Genomic DNA, 19,169 nt, shown 5'->3' with positions numbered 1-19,169 from the left:
TCAAAGTGGTCACAATGATATGAAATCTTCTGAGCGTAAGTCAGATGCTTTAGTTAAGCTGCGCTTTGGATTTTCCAAGCACACTTTACAGTATTCTTACCTTGTTAAGACTTATCTCCTCTAGTACCTGCTGATGTGCTGTATTTATTTAAGGGCACAGGGTTTTCAGATAATTGAGGAGGGTGATGGGCAGGCTCTCTATTCTTAATTTACTGCTAAACCCACCTTTAGCCCTTAGGTTTTTTTTTTAAAGATTTATTTATTTTTATTACAAAGTCAGATATACAGAGAAGACGAGACAGAAAGATCTTCCATCTGATGATTCACTCCCCAAGTGACCGCAATGCCGATCCGAACCCAGGAACCAGGAACTTCTTCCAGGTCTCCCATGCGGGTGCAAGGTCCCAAAGCCTTGACTGCTTTCCCAGGCCACAAGCAGGGAGCTGGATGGGAAGTGGAGCTGCCGGGATTAGAACTGGCACCCATATGGGATCCCGGGGCGTTAAAGGCGAGGACTTTAGCCGCTAGGCCACACCGCCGGGCCCTGTCCTGTGACCATTAACTCAAATGTTTATACTAGCTTAGGCATAGTGAGAAGCAGTGAGTAGTAGTTATAGGTGCTGGTTGTTTATGTCTTGGAGTACATGGAACAAATGTCCCGGCTCATAATTATGAAGGTGGAGGAGGTACATTGAGGCGCTCGGCAAGTATTTTAGGTCTGATTTATGGCCCACTGCGGCCATGGTGAGGCCAAACATACCCCAAAAACTAAAAATACCAAATGCCTGACACCACAGTTATGTGTGAGCATGGGCTGATTAGTCATTAGTCCATTGAGATGTCTTATTTAAGGGGAATGTGTGGGCGATTTTAAGTGTTATGGCCCTGAAGTAAGAACCAGATGTCAGTTATAGTTTCAGTCTAGCAACCCCCAAGTGATATGAGCGCAGAGTGAGCAGAGGGATCCGTATTGGGTGGGTTGCTGGTTTCATGGAGGATGGTAGATTAAGAGCCCACTGGGGGAAGGGGATAGTCATGTTTTGGTGAGTAATATGTCAGTTTAGATATAATGGTCTATGTACGATTATGTCCTGTGTGCAATTATTAAATGGATATTACGTCATGGATATTCGTATTGTCTAGAATTGTTAGTTGGGTAAGTAAGGAAAGTGTTATGTATGATTAATAGTGGTATATATTACTAGATACGTGGAGGGAGGAACAGGACCCGAGTTTCTTAGCATCCCCAGCCGAGTTCTGCTTCATCCTTCTAGCTTCCTTGCACCTTCCTGGCCTGACAGTCTTTCCACCCTAGGCATCCCAACCCGCGGGAGCCACCTGACAGTGGCACGCTGTGACATTTAGAAAGCAGTTCCTGTTTTTAAAAATCTAAGTAGTGGGGCCACCATTGTGGCTTAGTGAGTTAAACTGCCACTTGCAAGCACCAACTTACTTCCCCAAATGGGTGGCAGTTTATGTCCCTGCTGCTTCGCTTCCCATCCAGTTCCCTGCTAATGTGACTGGGAAAGCAGAAGAGAATGGCAAATCCCTGGGTCCCTGCACTGACGTGGGAGGCCTAGATGAAGCTCCTGGCTCCTTGGCTTCAGACAGGCCCAATACTGACCACTGAGGCCATCTGAGGAGCAAACCATTGGATGAAGGACCTTCCTCTTCTCTTCCTCCCCATGCGACCTTTTCAAATAAATAAAATCTTAAAAATAATCTTTAAATTTTTTAAAAATAAGAGTAAATCATACATAGCTAATACAGTACATAGAAACTCGTTAGAACTAAACCTCTAACATCAAGTGCCATGTCACAAGATGGAGAACAGAATAGAATGGACAGCTCTCTTAGCCAAGCTTTGGCAACAAGTAAGTGTCTGAATGAGGGGATGCACTGTAAGCCAATGGACCTTGGAAGAATTTTCTCAACCTTGGAGCAATGAAACCAACAGTGTCTCAGAACTATCAAAACAAAGCCACTCATGCAATACCCTCAGAGAATTCTCCACATCAGGGTTTCTTTTCTTTCTTTCTTTTTTTAAAGATTTATTCATTTTTTATTACAGCCAGATATACACAGAGAGGAGGAGAGACAGAGAGGAAGATCTTCCGTCCGATGATTCACTCCCCAAGTGAGCTGCAACGGGCCGATGCGCGCCGATCCGAAGCCGGGAACCAGGAACTTCTTCCGGGTCTCTCACGCGGGTGCAGGGTCCCAAAGCATTGGGCAGTCTGTCCTCAACTGCTTTCCCAGGCCACAAGCAGGGAGCTGGATGGGAAGTGGAGCTGCTGGGAATTAGAACCGGCGCCCATATGGGATCCCGGGGCTTTCAAGGCGAGGACTTTAGCTGCTAGGCCATGCCGCCAGGCCCCACATCAGGGTTTCTAAGATGACATCAAGTGGACATTCCCATCCCTGGGTACTGATGTGATTTGGCAGCGGGGAGAGCCGCCTCTCCCCCATAAAGGAGAAAAGGGAAGAAAAGGAAAATTAGAAGCATTTGTCCCATGCACATTCCCCCATACCTCAACCCTCCCCACCCTGATCAGTGGTCCTCGTGGACATGGATCCTTTTCAACTATGTAAATAGCATCAAAAATAAAATCCTTTTTAAAAGACTTACTTATTTTCATTGGAAAGTTAGATTATACAGAGAGGAGAAACAGAATGATCTTTCATCCACTGGTTCACTTTTCAGGTGGCCACAACAGCCAGAGCTGAGCTAATCCAAAACAGGGAGCCTGGAGCTTCTTCCGGGTCTTCTGCAGAGGTGCAGGGTCCCAAGGCTTTGCGCGTTCCTCAACTGCTTTCCCATGCCACAAGCAGGCAGCTGGATGGGAATTGGAGCAACTGGGACATGAATCGGCTCCCATATTGGGTTCCCAGCACATGCAAGACAAGGACTTTAGCAACTAGACTACCACACTAGGCCCCCATAAAAATAATTTTTTTTTTTAAAAAAAGGAGTAAACCTTTGGTCTTCTACTAACATTGTGTAGCAGACTGTCACCAGAGGTTGTGGCAATAACCTTGAATCAGAAATTCTGATTCAAGCTGAATATAAATTGGTTATAATCATGAGATGTGAACATTTTAACATACTAATGTTATAACATGCAATAAGGGTCTAATAGACTACTAACTGGAAGAAAATTGTTGCAAATCATTTTCCATGTATGCATAATTCATGTTTGTAGTCCAGTTCAAAACACAGATGCTAAGCACTGAGCCTCATCATTTCACAATGTTCTTAGTAAAAAATTCATGAGGTTCCAGGGCATGTAGATCTCTGCTCATGTGACAACCTGTTGCACAAACTCAGACTCCAGAGGGACTCAAAGGTGAATAGATGTCCCATGAATATACTCACTGTCAAAAAAAATGAAAAGTTGTTTTGTTTTTAAAGATTTATTTGTTTTTATTGGAAAGTCAGATATACAGAGAGGAGAAATAGAAAGATCTTCTATACACCTATTCATTTCCCCAAGTGGCCGCAAAGGCTGAGGCTGCGTGGATACAAAGACTGGAGCCCCTTCCAGGTATCCCACAAGGTGCAGGAACCCAAGGCTTTGGGCCATGCTTTCCCAGACCACAGACAAGGAGCTGGATGGGAAGTAGAGCATCCAGAGTACCAACCAGCACACATATGGAATCCTGGTGCATGCAAGGTGAGAACTGTAGCCACTAGGCTACCATGCCAGGCCCATAATTTCTCTATCTTTTTTTTAATTTACTTTTTTTTTAAATTTTTATTACAAAGTCAGATATACTGAGAGGAGGAGAGATAGAGAGGAAGTGGAGCTGCTGGGATTAGAACCAGCGGCCATATAGGATCAAGGCGAGGACCTTAGCCACTAGGCCACGCCACTGAGCCCTCTCTCTCTTTTTTTTTTAAAGATTTATTTATTTTTATTGGAAAGTCAGATATACATAGAGGAGGAGAGAGTGAGAGGAAAATCTTCTGTCCTATGATTCACTGCCCAAGTGACCGCAATGGTCGGTGCTGTGCCAATCTGAAGCCAGGAGCCAGGAACCTCCAGGTCTCCCACACAGGTGCAGGGTCCCAAGGCTTTGGGCGGTCCTCTACTGCTTTCCCAGGCCACAGGCAGGGAGCTGGATGGAAAGTGGAGCTGCCGGGATTAGAACCAGTGCCCATATGGGATCCCGGCACATTCAGGGCGAGGACTTTAGCCACTAGGCCACACCGCCGGGCCCAATTTCTCTATCTTTAAAAGATTATTTGTTTTCCATATTGATTACTCAATACCATGTCAATTAATTCCATAATGTTGTTAATTGTTGTTGATGTGCTGGGGCTTCCAATTGATCTGGATGATATTCTGTCAGCTCTACCTTCAGACCAGAGATGGTCTCCCCAAGAAACTGTTGAATTTATCTGGACAGTAAGATGCTGGACTCTATGCTTGGTATATGTTTGCAAAGAAAGAATCTTGACTTAATTTGAACTGTAATACTGCACCAAGATGGAGGAATCCACCATGGGGGGAGGGCACAGGGAGGGGTTTGGGGAATCCCAGAGTCTATGAAACTATGTCACATAATGCAACGTAATTAATAATTAAAAAAAAAGACTTTGATATAGAAACTTTAAGTATTCAAATGCAAAAAAAAGGATTATTTGTTTTCCCCCTTTATCCCTCCATTGCTCTCCCATCACCTCCATCCCGTTCCTGCCCCACTGGAATAAATCTCCTAAGATACCTCCTTGCATCTGGTGTTTTTGGCTCACGGTAAAGACCCAGGCTGCGAGAATTTAGCTGTGTGTTATAATAACATAATAATGTAAAAATAAAGCTTTAACTGTTTTAAATAACTAATGCTCCATCTCTGGGATCATATTAAGAATGGCAGAATAGGGTCCAGCGCTGTGGCCTAGCGGCTAAAGTCCTCACCTTGAACACACCAGGATCCCATATGGGCGCTGGTTCTAATCCCAGCAGCTCCACTTCCCATCCAGCTCCCTGCTTGTGGCCTGGGAAAGTAGTCGAGGACCGCCCAAAGCCTTGGGACCTGGAAGAAGTTCCTGGTTCCTGGCTCCAGATTGGCGCAGCACCGACCATTGCGGTCACTTGGGGAATGAATTTTCCAACGAAAGATCTTCTTCTCTATCTCGTCTTCTCTGTATGTCCGACTTTGCAATAAAAATAAAATGAACCTTTTAAAAAAAGTTATTTGTTTTAAAAGGCAAAATGATAGGAATGGTGTATGGACCAAGAGATCTTCCATCCATTGATTCATTCCCCAAATGTGCACAATAGCCAAGTGTTCTAACCCCAAACCAGGAGCCAGGAACTCCATCCAAGTCTCATGGGGTAGCAGGTACCCAATTACTTGAGTCATCACTACCACTTTTTAGGGTGAAAAATGTTGAATCAGAAGTAAAGATGAGACTTGAACCCTAGCATCCCATAATGGAAATCAACATTACAAGCAGTGGTTTCCCCACTGCGTCACAATACCTTCCCCTCTTCTTTTTTTTTTTTAAAGATTTATTCATTTTTATTACAGCCAGATATACAGAGAGGAGGAGAGACAGAGAGGAAGATCTTCCGTCCGATGATTCACTCCCCAGGTGAGCCGCAACGGGCCGGTGCTGCGCCGATCCGATGCCGGGAACCTGAAACCTCTTCCAGGTCTCCCACGCGGGTGCAGGGTCCCAATGCATTGGGCCGTCCTCAACTGCTTTCCCAGGCCACAAGCAGGGAGCTGGATGGGAAGTGGAGCTGCTGGGATTAGAACCAGCACCCATATGGGATCCCGGGGCGTTCAAGGCAAGGACTTTAGCCACTAGGCCACGCCGCCAGGCCCTACTTTCCCCTCTTCTATTAAATGTTGATAGTTGGGACCATTGCAATGACTCAATTTGCTAATCCTCCCCTTGTAAGAACCGGTTCATGCCCTGGCTGCTTCACTTCTGTTGCCATCTCCCCACTTGTGACCTAGGACAGCAGTGGATGATGGCCCAGTGCCTTGGGATTCTGCACCCTCATGGGAAACCTGGAAGAAGGTCCTGGCTTTAAATCAGTTCCAGCTTTGCAGCCATTTGGGGAGTAAATCAGCAGATGAAAGATCTTTCTTTGTCTCTCCTTAAACCTGCCTTTCCAATAAAAATGAATAATTTTTAAATTAACTAAGTACTTTTAATAGCCTTTGAAATTCTGAAGGGTGAACCATTGCTTTGGAGGTACTGGAAAACTGCTCTTCATGTTCTGAAGGAATGTAACAGGAAATTCCTGTTAGAAGCAATTCAGTAAAGTAAAACAATATATTTTAAAAATATGTATTTACTTATTTGAAGGAGTTATGGAGGCAGCAGTGAGAGACAGAGAGAGAGAGAGAGAGAGACAGAGAGAGACAGAGAGAGAGAGAGAGAGAGAGAGAGATTGTTCTTCCATCTGCTGCTTCGTTCCCCAAATAGCCACAAGCAACAGGACTGGGCCAGGCCAAAGCAAGAAGCTTCATCCTGATCTTCCAAGTGGGTGACAGAGACCCAGATACTTAGACCATCTTTGGCTTATCCCAGGCCATTAGCAGGAAGCTAGATTGGAAGTAGAGCAGCTATGACACCAGCCAGCATTCATATGTCACATGTAGTGGTTTCACACTCAATGGCACAACACTGGCCCCAGGAAAGTAGTAATGTGTTCCAATTTTAGTATATGCATTGCCAAAACAAGCACAAAACCAGTCTATTTTTAAAAAAGATTTATTTCTTTAAATTGGAAAGGCATAATTTATGGAAAGATCTTCCATCTGCTGGTTTACTCCCCAAATGGCTGCAGCAGCCAGAACCAACCCGATCCTGTCCAAAGCCAGTAACCAGGAGCTTCCTCTTGATCTCCCACACTGGTGCAGGGTCCCGAGGTTTTGGGTCATCCTTGACTGCTTTCCCAGGACACAAGCAGGGAGCTAGAATGGAAGTGGAGCTGCTGGGACATGAACTGGCACTCATATGGGATCCTGGGCAAGCAAGGTGAGGATTTAGCCAGTGGAGCCATCACACCAGGCCCAAAAGCAGTGTCTTAAAAGTAGTAGAGCTGAGGTTGTGCTATAGATTGTGTTCCAAACCTGCCTTTGCTATGTCTTCTCTGTGTGAGCTTGAAACTTTTCCCAAGGCTGAGCCTCAGCTTCCCTATCTGTAGATTACTTCTTTCACAGGAACTATTAAAATGATTAACTGTAAAACCAACTTGAACTAGCACTCGATAACTGTTGGCTATTGTAGTGGTGATAAACTTGTGGTGACTTATTATTTAAACACACTTTAGGTGATTCATTCCTTTTGTCTTCTAATGCATATAAAGAAACTACATAGGGGAATCAGAAACAAGACTAGCTGATAAGTATTGAATATTTAACCTGCAAGTGGTAGTATTAGAATTTTTAAATTATATAATAGTTTTAATAACTTTGCAGTGCTTTTTTTGCAATTTTTTAAATTTTGTCTGATGACACAGATTAATAGGCACTAGGGTCTCTCCTCTTCCCCACTTCCCCCAACCAGTGATCTCCACTCCAGTCTTACAATGGGTGTCTTTTGTGAATTTTCACTAGTCTATCATGATGCTACTGAGTGCCTCCCAACAACGTAGGACATTATCAGCCATTTTGCTGTGAGTCCATTCTTGTACTGCATGCATGGAGACGTACTTCTCTTTGTTTCCACTTATAAACATACTAATTTCTGCTATCCTTCCATTATGCATCCCCTTAAATACAGTACACCACGGGGAGCAAAAACAGTGAACCTTCATCCACATGAAGTTAACGAACATGTAACAAAGGTATCAATGTGACACTAGGGTGGAAAGATATCAGTATGTCACCAGGGTTGTAGAAAAGAGTGCCAAGCATCTTTATGTAGGAATAATTGCCAATGTGTGCCCCGTGTGGCACTAATGAAAGTACAAGGACTAGATCATTGTTACTTATGGGCAGTAGCAACAACAGTGATAAAAGGGACATTAACAATCTCAGGTGATTACAAGCTATCTGTCTCATATATAGTTGATTAATGAATTACATCACAAGATCTTATTACAAAAAGTACAAATAACTAGGAAGTGCAATAAGGTAAAAATCACAGGTAAAATCCTTGGATTTGACATCATATTACTGTAAATTGAAATAGGAAAGAGCCATTCCCTGAGATGATGTGCAAAACTCCCCTTAGCCATGTTAGTGTTGAGCCTCATCAAGGCACATTCTCTTAGAGTTAGATACATTAGATATATGTCTACCTGCTTTTTTTCACAAAAATACTTTCTGTTGATTTTCCTTGATTCTTGGAATTCTGTTCTCTGTTATATCCATTGTGGATTATATGTGTTTACTCGTTCTCCTCTTTGTTGTTGTTTTGTGTTTTTAATGGCTGTTATATTAGAGCAGACATATGATAGCTGACCTTTTGGGATTGGCTCATATCTCTTAGAATAATGGTCTGTAGTTCGGCCCATTTGGCCACAAACAACTGTATTTCATTGTTTTAATAGCTGAGTAGTATTCCATAGAATAGAAGAACTACAGTTTATCTAATCCTCTGCTAATGGGCATTTAGGTTACTTCCATGTTTTTGCAATTATTGATTGTGCTGCAATAAACATAGGGGTGTACCTTGCTTTCTCGTGTAACAGGTCTTTTGGATATATTCCTAGAAGTGGTATTGCTGGGTCATATGGTTGGTGGATATTCAATTGCCTGAGTGTTCTTAATGCTGACTTCCATAGTGGCTGCACCAGCCTGCAATCCCACCAGCAGTAGGGTAGAGTTCCTTTTTCCCTTGCAACCTCACCAGTAGGTGTTGTTGGTAGTTTTCTGAATATGGGTCATTCTTGCTGGAGTTAAGTGGAACCTCAGTGTGGTTTTTATTTGAATTTCCCTTATTGCCAGGGCGCTTGAGCATTTTTTCATATGCCTGTTAGCCATTTGGATGTATTCCTTTAAAAAGCGTCTGCCTATTTCCCTTGCCCATTTATTGACTACTTTGTTTGTTTTGTTGTTATGGTTGTTCTGGAGTTCTCTGTATATTCTGGATATTAGCTCCTTGTCTCCTATGTAGTGTGCAAAGATTTTCTCCCATTCTGTTGATTGTTTCTTTTGCTGGGCAGAAGTTTCTTAGCTTAATGTAGTCCCATTTGTTTATTTTGGTCTTGACTACCTTTTCTTTTGATGACTTTCCTAGGAAGTCAGTGCCTGCACATATATCTTGCAGAGTATTTCCAACTTTTTCTTCCAAAAGTTTGATAGTTTCTGGATGTAGATCTTTTACCCATTTAGATTTGATCTTTGTGTATGGTAAAAGGTGTGGGTCTTGCTTCTTATTTCTTTAGGATGGGTTTGGCTATTTGTGTTTTGTGTGTGTGTGTGTGTTTCCAGATGAATCTTTGTATCATCTTTTCCAATTCTGTGAAGAATGTTTTTGGTATTTTGATTGGAATCTATATATATATAGCTTTTGGTAATATGGACATTTTGATGATATTGACTCAGCTCATCCAGGACATGGTATGTTTCTCCACTTTTTGAAGTCTTCTTCTGTTTCTTTTCTTAGTGTTTTTTGGTTTTCTTCATAGGGATCTTCCACATCTTTAGGTTTATTCCCAAGTATTTCATTTTCTTCTCTGTTATTTTGAATGTACCATGCTGGTTAGTTCTTTTTCAGCCTTGGAGTTGTTTGCATACCTTAAGACTGCTGATTTCTGTTCATTTATTTTGTACCCTGCCACTTTACCAAACTGTCATATAAGTTCTAGCAGTCTTTATTGAGTCTCTTGGTTCTCCTATATATAGTATCATGTCATCTGCAAACAGAGATAGCTTGACTTCCTCGTTTCCAATTTGAATTCCTTCGATTTCCACAAAAGAACAAATACTATATGTTCTCGCTAATATAAGGAAACCATCATGGAAAGTGTAACTTCAATAACCCAATCCGTACTTTATTTTTTTTGGCTGTATCCCGTGTGTTTTGATGTTTTTATTTGTTTCATTTATTCCAAATACTTTCTTTTCTCTTGTCAAATTCATCACTGGCTCATAGATTACACGGCAGCATCATTTTACCCAAGAGACTTTTGTGTTTCCTTTGTGTTGGTTACTCAGTGGTGTGGTTGTTTTGTTGTTGTTGTTTTTTTTTTTTTTTAATGGTGCTGTAATTGGTTGTTGTTGTGGTGGTTGTGGCTATTGTTCTAATTCATACCAGTTGTTGACCTTATTTCATGGCTTGTCATTTATGGAAATGTATAACGATGGAGTACTGGGGTATACCATAGCCAGATGAGGGGTACAATGCAACATGCATTCCTGCTTCCAAACAAAAGATGGACTCCCAATGAAACTGTTGGAAATGTGAAGACAATGGGATGCTGGACTGTCTGACACCGACTGTATCAGCAATGTCGGGGCACACTTAAACAACAGACTGATGGAAATATGACTCTTTATGTAGGACTATACTATTGTAGCAACATGGAGAAAATCTGTCTGGGAGTTGGAGTTTGCTGGGAAATCCCAAATAAAATAAAATATGAATTCATTTGATTTCTTTTTCTTGTCTAATAGCATTTGCAAGTACTTTTACTACTATGTTAAATAACAGTGGCGATAGTAGACATCCTTGTCTGGTTCCAGATCTTAGAGGGAAGGCTTCCAATTTCCCCATTCAGTATGATGCTGGTATTGGGTTTTTTATATATTGCTTTGATTATGTTGTAGATTGTTGCTTCTATACCTACCTTATTTAGAGTTATTAGCATGAAGTGGTGTTGGATTTTATCAAAAGCTTTTTCTGCATCTATTGAAATTATCATATGATTCTTGTTCTTCAGTTTTTTTGATGTGATGTATCACATTTATAGAATTACTAATGTTAAACCATCTCTGCATGCCAAGAATGGATCCCACCTGGTCCAGATGAATAATCTGTATGATGTATTTTTGTATTCTGTTGAAGATCTTAGTGTCGATGTTCATCAAGGATATCGATCTGTAGTGTCCTTTTTTTGTTGGTTCTCTATACAGGTTTGGTATTAAGGTGATATTGGTCTCATAGAATGAATTTGGAAGAATTGCCTCTCCTTCTATTGTTTTGAAAAGTTTATGGAGGATTGGGGTCAGCTCTGCTTGGAATGCTTTGTAGAATTCAGCAATGAAACCATCTGGGCCCAGGGTTTTCTTTGTTGGGAAGGCTTTAATTACTGATTAAATCTCTGCCTCCATTATAGGTTTGTTTAGGTTTTCTGTTGCTTTGTGACTAAGTTTTGGTAGATGGTGAAGGCCCAGGAACCTATCTTCTAATTTGCACATAGTTGTTTGTAGTGATTTCTAATTATTCTCTGTATGGCTGTGGGATCTTTTGTTATGTTCCTTTTTCATCTTTGATATTAATTCTTGTTTTCTCTCGTTTTTTTTTTTTTTTTTTTTTTTTTTGGTCAGTTGGTCCAGTGGTGTGTCTATTTTGTTTGTTTTCTCAAAGAACCAACTTTCTGATTCATTGATTTTGTGTATTGTTCTTTTGATCTCCATTTGGTTTATTTCTTCTCTTATTTTGATTATTTATTGTTTTCTGTTGTTTTGAGGATTATTTTGTTATTTTTTTCTAGTTCCTTCAGGTGTATACTTAGCTCATTTATCTGTTGTCTTTCTTGTTTCTTGACAAAAACAAATTGTAATAAATTTACCTCTTAACAATGCCTTGAAGTAATCCGTAAGTTTTGATATGTTATGTTTGAGTTTTTGTTGGCTTCAAGGAATTTTTTATTTCTTCTTTAATTTCTTCTCTGACCCATTGCTCGTTCAGAAATATGTTGTTCATCTATCAAAAGTTTATAAATTTCATGGGGTATTTCAATTTATTTATCTCTAGTTTCACTCCATGGTGGTCTGAGAAGACACATGGTGTGATTTCAGTCTTATTGAAGTCAGTGAGACTTGTTTTGTGCCCTATCATGTGGTCAATTCTGGATACAGTTCCATGAACAGCTGGAAAAAATGTATATTCCAAGTCCATGGGATGGAAGGTTCTGTATAGATCTATTAAGTCCATTTGTTCTATTATCTGTGAGTTCTGTTGTTTCATTTGTTGAGTTTCTGTCTCATTGATCTATCTAGTGGTGTTAATAGGGTGTTAACATCCCCAAGTATTGGGACCAGTGCAGTGGCCTAGCAGCTAAAGTTCTCACCTTGAACGTACCAGATCCCATATGGGCAGTGGTTCTAATCCTAGCAGCCACATGTCCCATCCAGTTCCCTATTCTTGGCCTAGGAAGCAGTAGAGGACAGCCCCAAGGCCTTGGGACCCTGCACCCACATGGGAGACCTAGAGTAGGTTCATGGCTCCTGGCTTCAGATTGGCACAGCACCATTGCAGTCACTTGGGGAGTGAATCATTGGACAGAAGCTCTTCCTGTCTGTCTCTCCTCCTCTCTGTATATCTGACCTGCAATAAAAATAAATAAATATTTTTTTTAAATCCCCCACTATTATTGTATTGGCATGTATGTCTCCCCTTAGTTGTTTCATATAGCTAGAAGCTCTTGTGTTTGGCGTGTAAATGTTTATTATTGTTATTTCTTCTTGGTGGATGGCGCCCTTTATTATGACGTAGTGCCCATCTTTATCTCCTCTCGTATTTTTTACGCTGAAATCTATAACATTTGATATTAGCAGAGTTAGAATTTAAGATGTATTTATTTAAAAGGCAGAATGACAGAGTAAGAAAAAAAAGAAAGATCTTCCATTACTGTTTCACTTTCCAAAATGACTGCAAATGTCAGGCTGTAACCAGGAGCCTGTAACTCCATCCACATCTCCCACATGGCTGGCAGGGACCCAAATACTTGAGTTATTTTCCACTGCTTTGCCAGGCACACTGACAGGAAACTAGATTAGAAGCAGAGCTGCTGAGACTTGAGCCAACACTCTGATTATGGGATGCCCACAACGCAAACAGTGGGGCTTAACCTCCTGTACCACAAACCAGCCCCCAATAGTTGGAATTTAAACAAGATTTTTCAAGACCAAGATATAAAAACCACTGTACAGTTCTGCCTCTACAGTGAAGAAAATTGTGCTAAACTATTGCCTTTAAGATTACTAGCCTAAGCAAATAATAGCTAATATGGAGTCAGAATACCTAATAAGCATAGAATCAGTGAGACAGAAAGCAAAGGGGTTCTTAGTGGATTTCTGTGATATGTCAAGCAGTGGATAAAATCTGAAAAGAATCAGATTTAAAATCATACTCAAGGGTTGGTATTGTGATGCAGCAAGTTAATCACCACTTGCAAAGCCAATACCCGGTTCAGAACTGCTGCTCTACTTCCAGCTGAGACCATGTTAATGTGCTTGGGACCACAGCAGAAAATAGCCCACATACTTGGGCCCCTGCCACCTACTTGAGAGGCCAGGATAGAATTCCTGATTCTTGGCTTTGGACTGGCCCACTCTTAGCTGTTCTGGCCAGTGGATGGTGACTCAACAGATGGAAGGCATTTTTTCTCTATATTAAATAAATAAAATATTAAAAAGTAATAAAATTTTTAGAAATAAGTATTCAGCAGTATTAGAAGGAATACATTCATTAAATTTGGGGTAAACTGTCTAGCTTTATATGCCTTAAATATGGCATATGTTAAAAAAAATAGTTAATCTAATGAAGTTCAGTTGGAGGCTAAGGTTTTTCAGTTCAAGGCATTAATAGCAAAAGGAGTAGCTCTGTGGCAGGTGTCTGAGTTGGAATCATCATTCTTGCTTGTGACCTTGAACATATTTACTTAATCTCACCCAAACACAGGTTCCTTCAGCATAAAATGGGTATAATAATGGATCCAATGCAAAGAGCTGTGGGGATTAAATGAGATGTGCATGGAAAGCATGTAACTCCACTCCTGGGACACCATGAGCACTCGATGAGCTACCCTTAAAGCTAGGAACACGTTTGAACCAGTCCTTCTCAACTGCAGCTGCACAGCAGACTTTCTGGGGGTGTTTAATGAAATGCCAGTGACCTCACCCCAAAACTCATGTTTTATTCATTCCAAGGTGTGGTCTCAGCACCCCTGTGTTTTCGAAAGTGATCTCCAGATACCTGGAGAGTTAGTGAACCAGGGGCCAAACATAGGTCACATCTGACCCCTATCATACGTTTGTAAATAAAATATCATTGAAATACAGGTATGCCTAATTGTCTGTGTATTATCTGTGGTAATTTGAATTTTTGTTTTCCCCTTGACAGCTTATTAAAGTTGGTTAATCATCTAGAGTGGTGACTTCAGCCCTGATGCCGGGTACAGTCCTGGTGGAAGCAATCCCAGCACGATAGAAAGAGTGGGTAAACGGGCATGTGGATTCTCAGCTGGATGATCATGTGGCTTATCTTCGCGTCTCCACAATGCTTTTTTCCCAAATATGATCCTTGGGATCTTGGTAGGAACCCCAAGTGGTCCCTTTGCTTTGGTCAAATCAGTACACAGCTCTGCTAAACCTGTTATGTGGCAACTGGCTGGCATAATCCTATTTTAGCAAATCACAGCCTTGAATTTCCAGGGTGTTTTTCCGGTGTTATTAAAGCCACATCAGCACCCCAGCTCCGTTAGAAGAGGTAAAGCAGATGTAGAAACCATTGCTCAAGGAGCAGAATCACACTCCCCTGCAATCTTGGCTGCCTCAAAGTCTACCCACCCCTCAGGCTGCTCACAGGGCAGCCGAGCAGTTGTGACAAAGACCACATGACCTTCCAAGTCTAAAATCTTTAGTAACTGGTCCTTTACAGCAATTTCACGGACTCCTGTGATAGCATACAATCCTTGAGCTGCCAACACCACTTGGGGGCGGTATACCCTCATCACAAGAACAAGATTGAGGCACTAGAAAACCAAACACTTGGAATTGCAGGAATGGATGGATGTTTTTCCCACCTACAGGCTCCTTTACCTAATTTTTTTTTAAGATTTATTTATTTTTATTGGAAAGTCAGATATACAGAGAGGAGGAGAGACAGTGAGAAAGATCTTCCGTCCGATGATTCACTCCCCAAGTGACCGCAACGGGCCGATGCTATGCTGATCCGAAGCCAGGATCCAGGAACTTCTTCCAGGTCTCCCACGTAGGTGCAGAGTCCCAAGGCACTGGGCCGTCCTTGACTGCTTTCCCAGGCCACAAGCAGGGAGCTGGATGGGAAGTCGAGCTGCCCGGATTAGAACTGGCGCCCATATGGGATCCCGGGGCGGTCAAGGCGAGGACTTTAGCCGCTAGGCCATGCTGCCGGGGCCCTAATTTTTTTTTTCTTTTTATTGGAAAGGCAGATTTACAGACAGAAGGAGAGGCAAAGATCTTTCATCTGCTGGTTCACCCCTTAAGTGGTCACAATGGCCAGAGCTGAGCCAATCCGAAGTCAAGACCCAGGAACGTCTGGGTCTTCCACGCAGGTGAAGGGCTCTAAGGCTTTGGGCCATTTTCAGGGTAGCCAGAGTGACATTCTCTACCCTCTTTCTTGTATATCTTAGGAGAGCCCATCCTTAAACCCATCTTCATCATGGCACTCTTGCTTCCCATCCTTTTCTGGCTACTCTCAAAGTAAAAACGTTCTCAGTTCTTCTCCCGTAACTTATGTTCTCTTCGTCTGTTTCAGATGCATATTAGTCCTAGTAGATACTGACTCTTCCTTTTGCTTGTGTAAGTAGTTATTAATTCTACAAAGTTTGGAAATCAGATTGCCAATTGACAAAGGACATAGCCAGGACTTACTATGAAATGAGGCCAGAAAGAAATTCATATTAACTGAACAAGTTTGATTGAGGAAGGCAGACCAGAGCAAGTACAGGCATAAACACAATCCCAGCCTCATAATCCCACGCCTGGTGACACAGATAGGGGGGCAGACTCAAGTTAACACTGGAACCTTCCTGTTGTAGTCTCACCAAAGAATGCTAGGCTCCATTCCTTCCCTCGGGTTCCATAGGAGCTTCGTGAAATGCACCAAAAAGGAAAAAAAAAAAAAAAAAAGAAAAGAAGAAATGGAAGAGGGAGAAAGTGAGGGAAAGAGAATATAGAGAGGAAGTTTTGCACTGCTAACTGTAAACCTGTAAACATTTCTATTTACAGCTTATATAAGTAGCTAAGGGCTCTGGAAAATTTTAAGTTATCTCTATGCCAAATAAATCTGAATACCGTTTCCTTTTCTTGTGAATAATATTTCATTGTATGTAAGTACAACTTTTGGTTGTTTTTTATTTATTTATTTGAAAGGCAGAGAGTGAGAGAAAGAACTCCTATCTGGGTCTCCCAATTGAGCCATCATCTGCTGCTTTCCATCAGGCAGTTGGAAAAGGAAACAGCCTGGATATCAATGTAGGACTCTGACACAAGGTACTGCAGCAGACACCCAGCTCTGCCTTTTCTTTCTAGTCATTCTGAATAATGTTGCTACAGTCATGGGCACGCTAGTGTCTCTTTAAGACTCTGTTTTTGATCGTTTTGCTATACACCCAGGGTTCTTGTGACAACTCTGGGGAACCACTGCACAATTTTCTCATGGCAGTTGCACCACTTCACAGTGCTCAAGCATGTCAGTCTGTTTATCCTTGATGACACCTGTTATCTCCTAGGGTGTTCATAGTGAGGAGAAAGCTCACTGTTGTGATTTGCACTCCCTGGTGATTAGTTATGTTGAGCATCCTTTTAGGTACTTACCAGCCTTTAGGTACCTATTTGGCAGGTACAACTGTTCTAATCCTTGGCCCATTTTGGAATCATAACTTTTTGTTGATGAGTTGTAGGAGTTTTGTGTATATTCTAGATATCAATCCCTCGTTGGGTATATGTTACTAATAGTTTCTCCCATTTTCTGAGTTGCTCCTTGCCTGTTGAAATTTTTTCATGAAGTCTAATCAATCTATATTTTCTTTTGTTGCCAATGCCTTTGGTGTCACATCCAAGATCATCACCAAATCCAATGCTGTTAATATTTTTACCAGTATTTTCTTCTGAGAACTTTCGAGTTTTGGCACCAAGTTTAAGTCTTTTTTTTTTTTTTTTAAGATTTATCTATTTTCACTGGAAAGGAAGATTCACAGAAAGAGAGACAGAGAAAGATCTTCCAACTGCTGGTTCATTCCCCAAACGGCCACAACGGCCAGAGCTGAGCCAAGCTAGAGCCAGGAGCCAAGCACTTCCCCTGGGTCACCCACATGGGCACAGGGTCCCAAAGCTTTGTGCCATCCTCTGCTGCTTTCCTAGGCAACATGTAGGGAACTGGATGGGAAGTGGAGCAACCAAGACCCAATGCAATGGTTCAATGGCTAAATCCTTGCCTTGTACATGCCAGGATCCCATATGGGCACTGGTTCAAGTCCTAGCTGCTTGATTGTGATAGCCGAGACAATAGAAAATGGAAATAGTAAGGCTAGATCTCCTGAAACATTCCTGGATGTGTCCATAACTTCAGATTCTCAGAGCGCTCTGAAAGGGGAGTGAGAGTACTTTTCACAAGAAAATTTCTCAGGCCTAGCAACTAAAATCCTCGCCTTGCACATGCCCGAATTCAATATGCACACCAGTTCTAATCCTCGCAGCTTCCGATCCAGCTCCTTGCTTGTGGCCTGGGAAAGCAGTTGAGAACAGCCCAAAGCCTTGGGACCCTGCACCCACAGGAGAGAGCTGGAAGAAACTCCTAGCTCCTGGCTCCTGGCTTCAGATTGACGCAGCTCTGGCCATTGTGGCTGCTTGGGGAGTGAATCAACAGACGGAAAATCGTCCTCTCTTTTTCTTCTCCTCTCTGTATATCTGACTTTCCAATAAAAATAAAATAAAATTTTTGAAAAAGGAAATTTCTCATTTCAGGATGAGATATTTTCTTTTACAGCTCACATGGTGAGCTGATTGCCACAAATTGGGGTTTTTTTTAAAGATTTATTTTTATTACAAAGTCAGATACAGAGAGAGGAGGAGAGATAGAGAGGAAGTAGAGCTGCCGGGATTAGAACTAGTGACCATATGGGATCCCAGTGCATTCAAGGTGAGGACCTGAGGCACTAGGCCACGCCACTGGGCCCCACAAATTGGTTTTTGTAGATGGAATTGGAAGTACCTATTTACCTGATTCAGTTGTTCTCTACTAGGAAGGATGCAGCTGTTTCTGACTGGATAGTTTAAAAGCACATGATGCTTAAACTGATTGGATATCTGTGTTTCACATCAATACAACGTCACTACAATTGGATAATCTGTATTGTGAACTGATATAAACTAAATTGAGTGAATTATTCATATCACGTGCCAGTGCTTCCTTAGTTGATTGAGTGATCATTGCTTAAAAACCCTTGAACACGGCTGGTCAGCGTTGTTCCCCTCTTCCACGTGCAGTGGTAGGGGAAGAGTCCACCAGTTGGTGCCAGCTGGTGAATAAAGACTCCTGAGTTTCAAAAAACAATAGTATTCATTTATTTGAAAGACAGAGCCACGGGGGGCGGGGGGAGAGAGAGAGATACATACATACATACATACATACATACATAGAAAGATAAAGAGAATGAGATCTTCCATCCTTGATTCACCCTCTCCCCACCCCTCCAATATGGCTACAAAGGCTAGAGCTGGACCAATCCAAGGCAGGAGCCAGGAGCTTCATCCAGGTCTCCTACATGGGTGGCAGGGGCTCAAGCCTTCTTGGGCCATCTTCCACTGCTTTCCCAGGCCATTAGCAGGGAGCTGGATCAGAAACAGAGCAGCCGGGACTCAAATTGAGGCCCATATGGGATGCTGGCTTTGTAGCCAGCAGCTTAACCCAATGTGCCACAATGCTGGGCCCAGAAAAATGGACATTTTAACTGATAGACTAAATGCCATTTACTCTTTTAGTTCTTGATTTCACAGAATTATACCTTTATATACTGTATATCCAGAAAATTAGACTAGTATTTTTTAATTAACTAGTTTTTAAGATCATGTAGGAAACAAAATAGGAAACAAAAACCTTAAGTTATAATAATACTAGTTTTTAGACTAATACTTGTGTGTCATATTCAGCCTTTTATGATCATTTGAACTTTTATACAGATTTTTAAAAAAGATTTATTTATTTTTATTGGAAAGGCAGATTTACAGAGAGAAGGAGAAACAGAAAGATCCTCATTCTGCTGGTTCAC

The sequence above is a fragment of the Ochotona princeps genome, chromosome 10 (assembly GCF_030435755.1).
Source record: "Ochotona princeps isolate mOchPri1 chromosome 10, mOchPri1.hap1, whole genome shotgun sequence".
Classification (NCBI taxonomy): domain Eukaryota; kingdom Metazoa; phylum Chordata; class Mammalia; order Lagomorpha; family Ochotonidae; genus Ochotona; species Ochotona princeps.
This window is presented reverse-complemented; position numbering follows the sequence as displayed.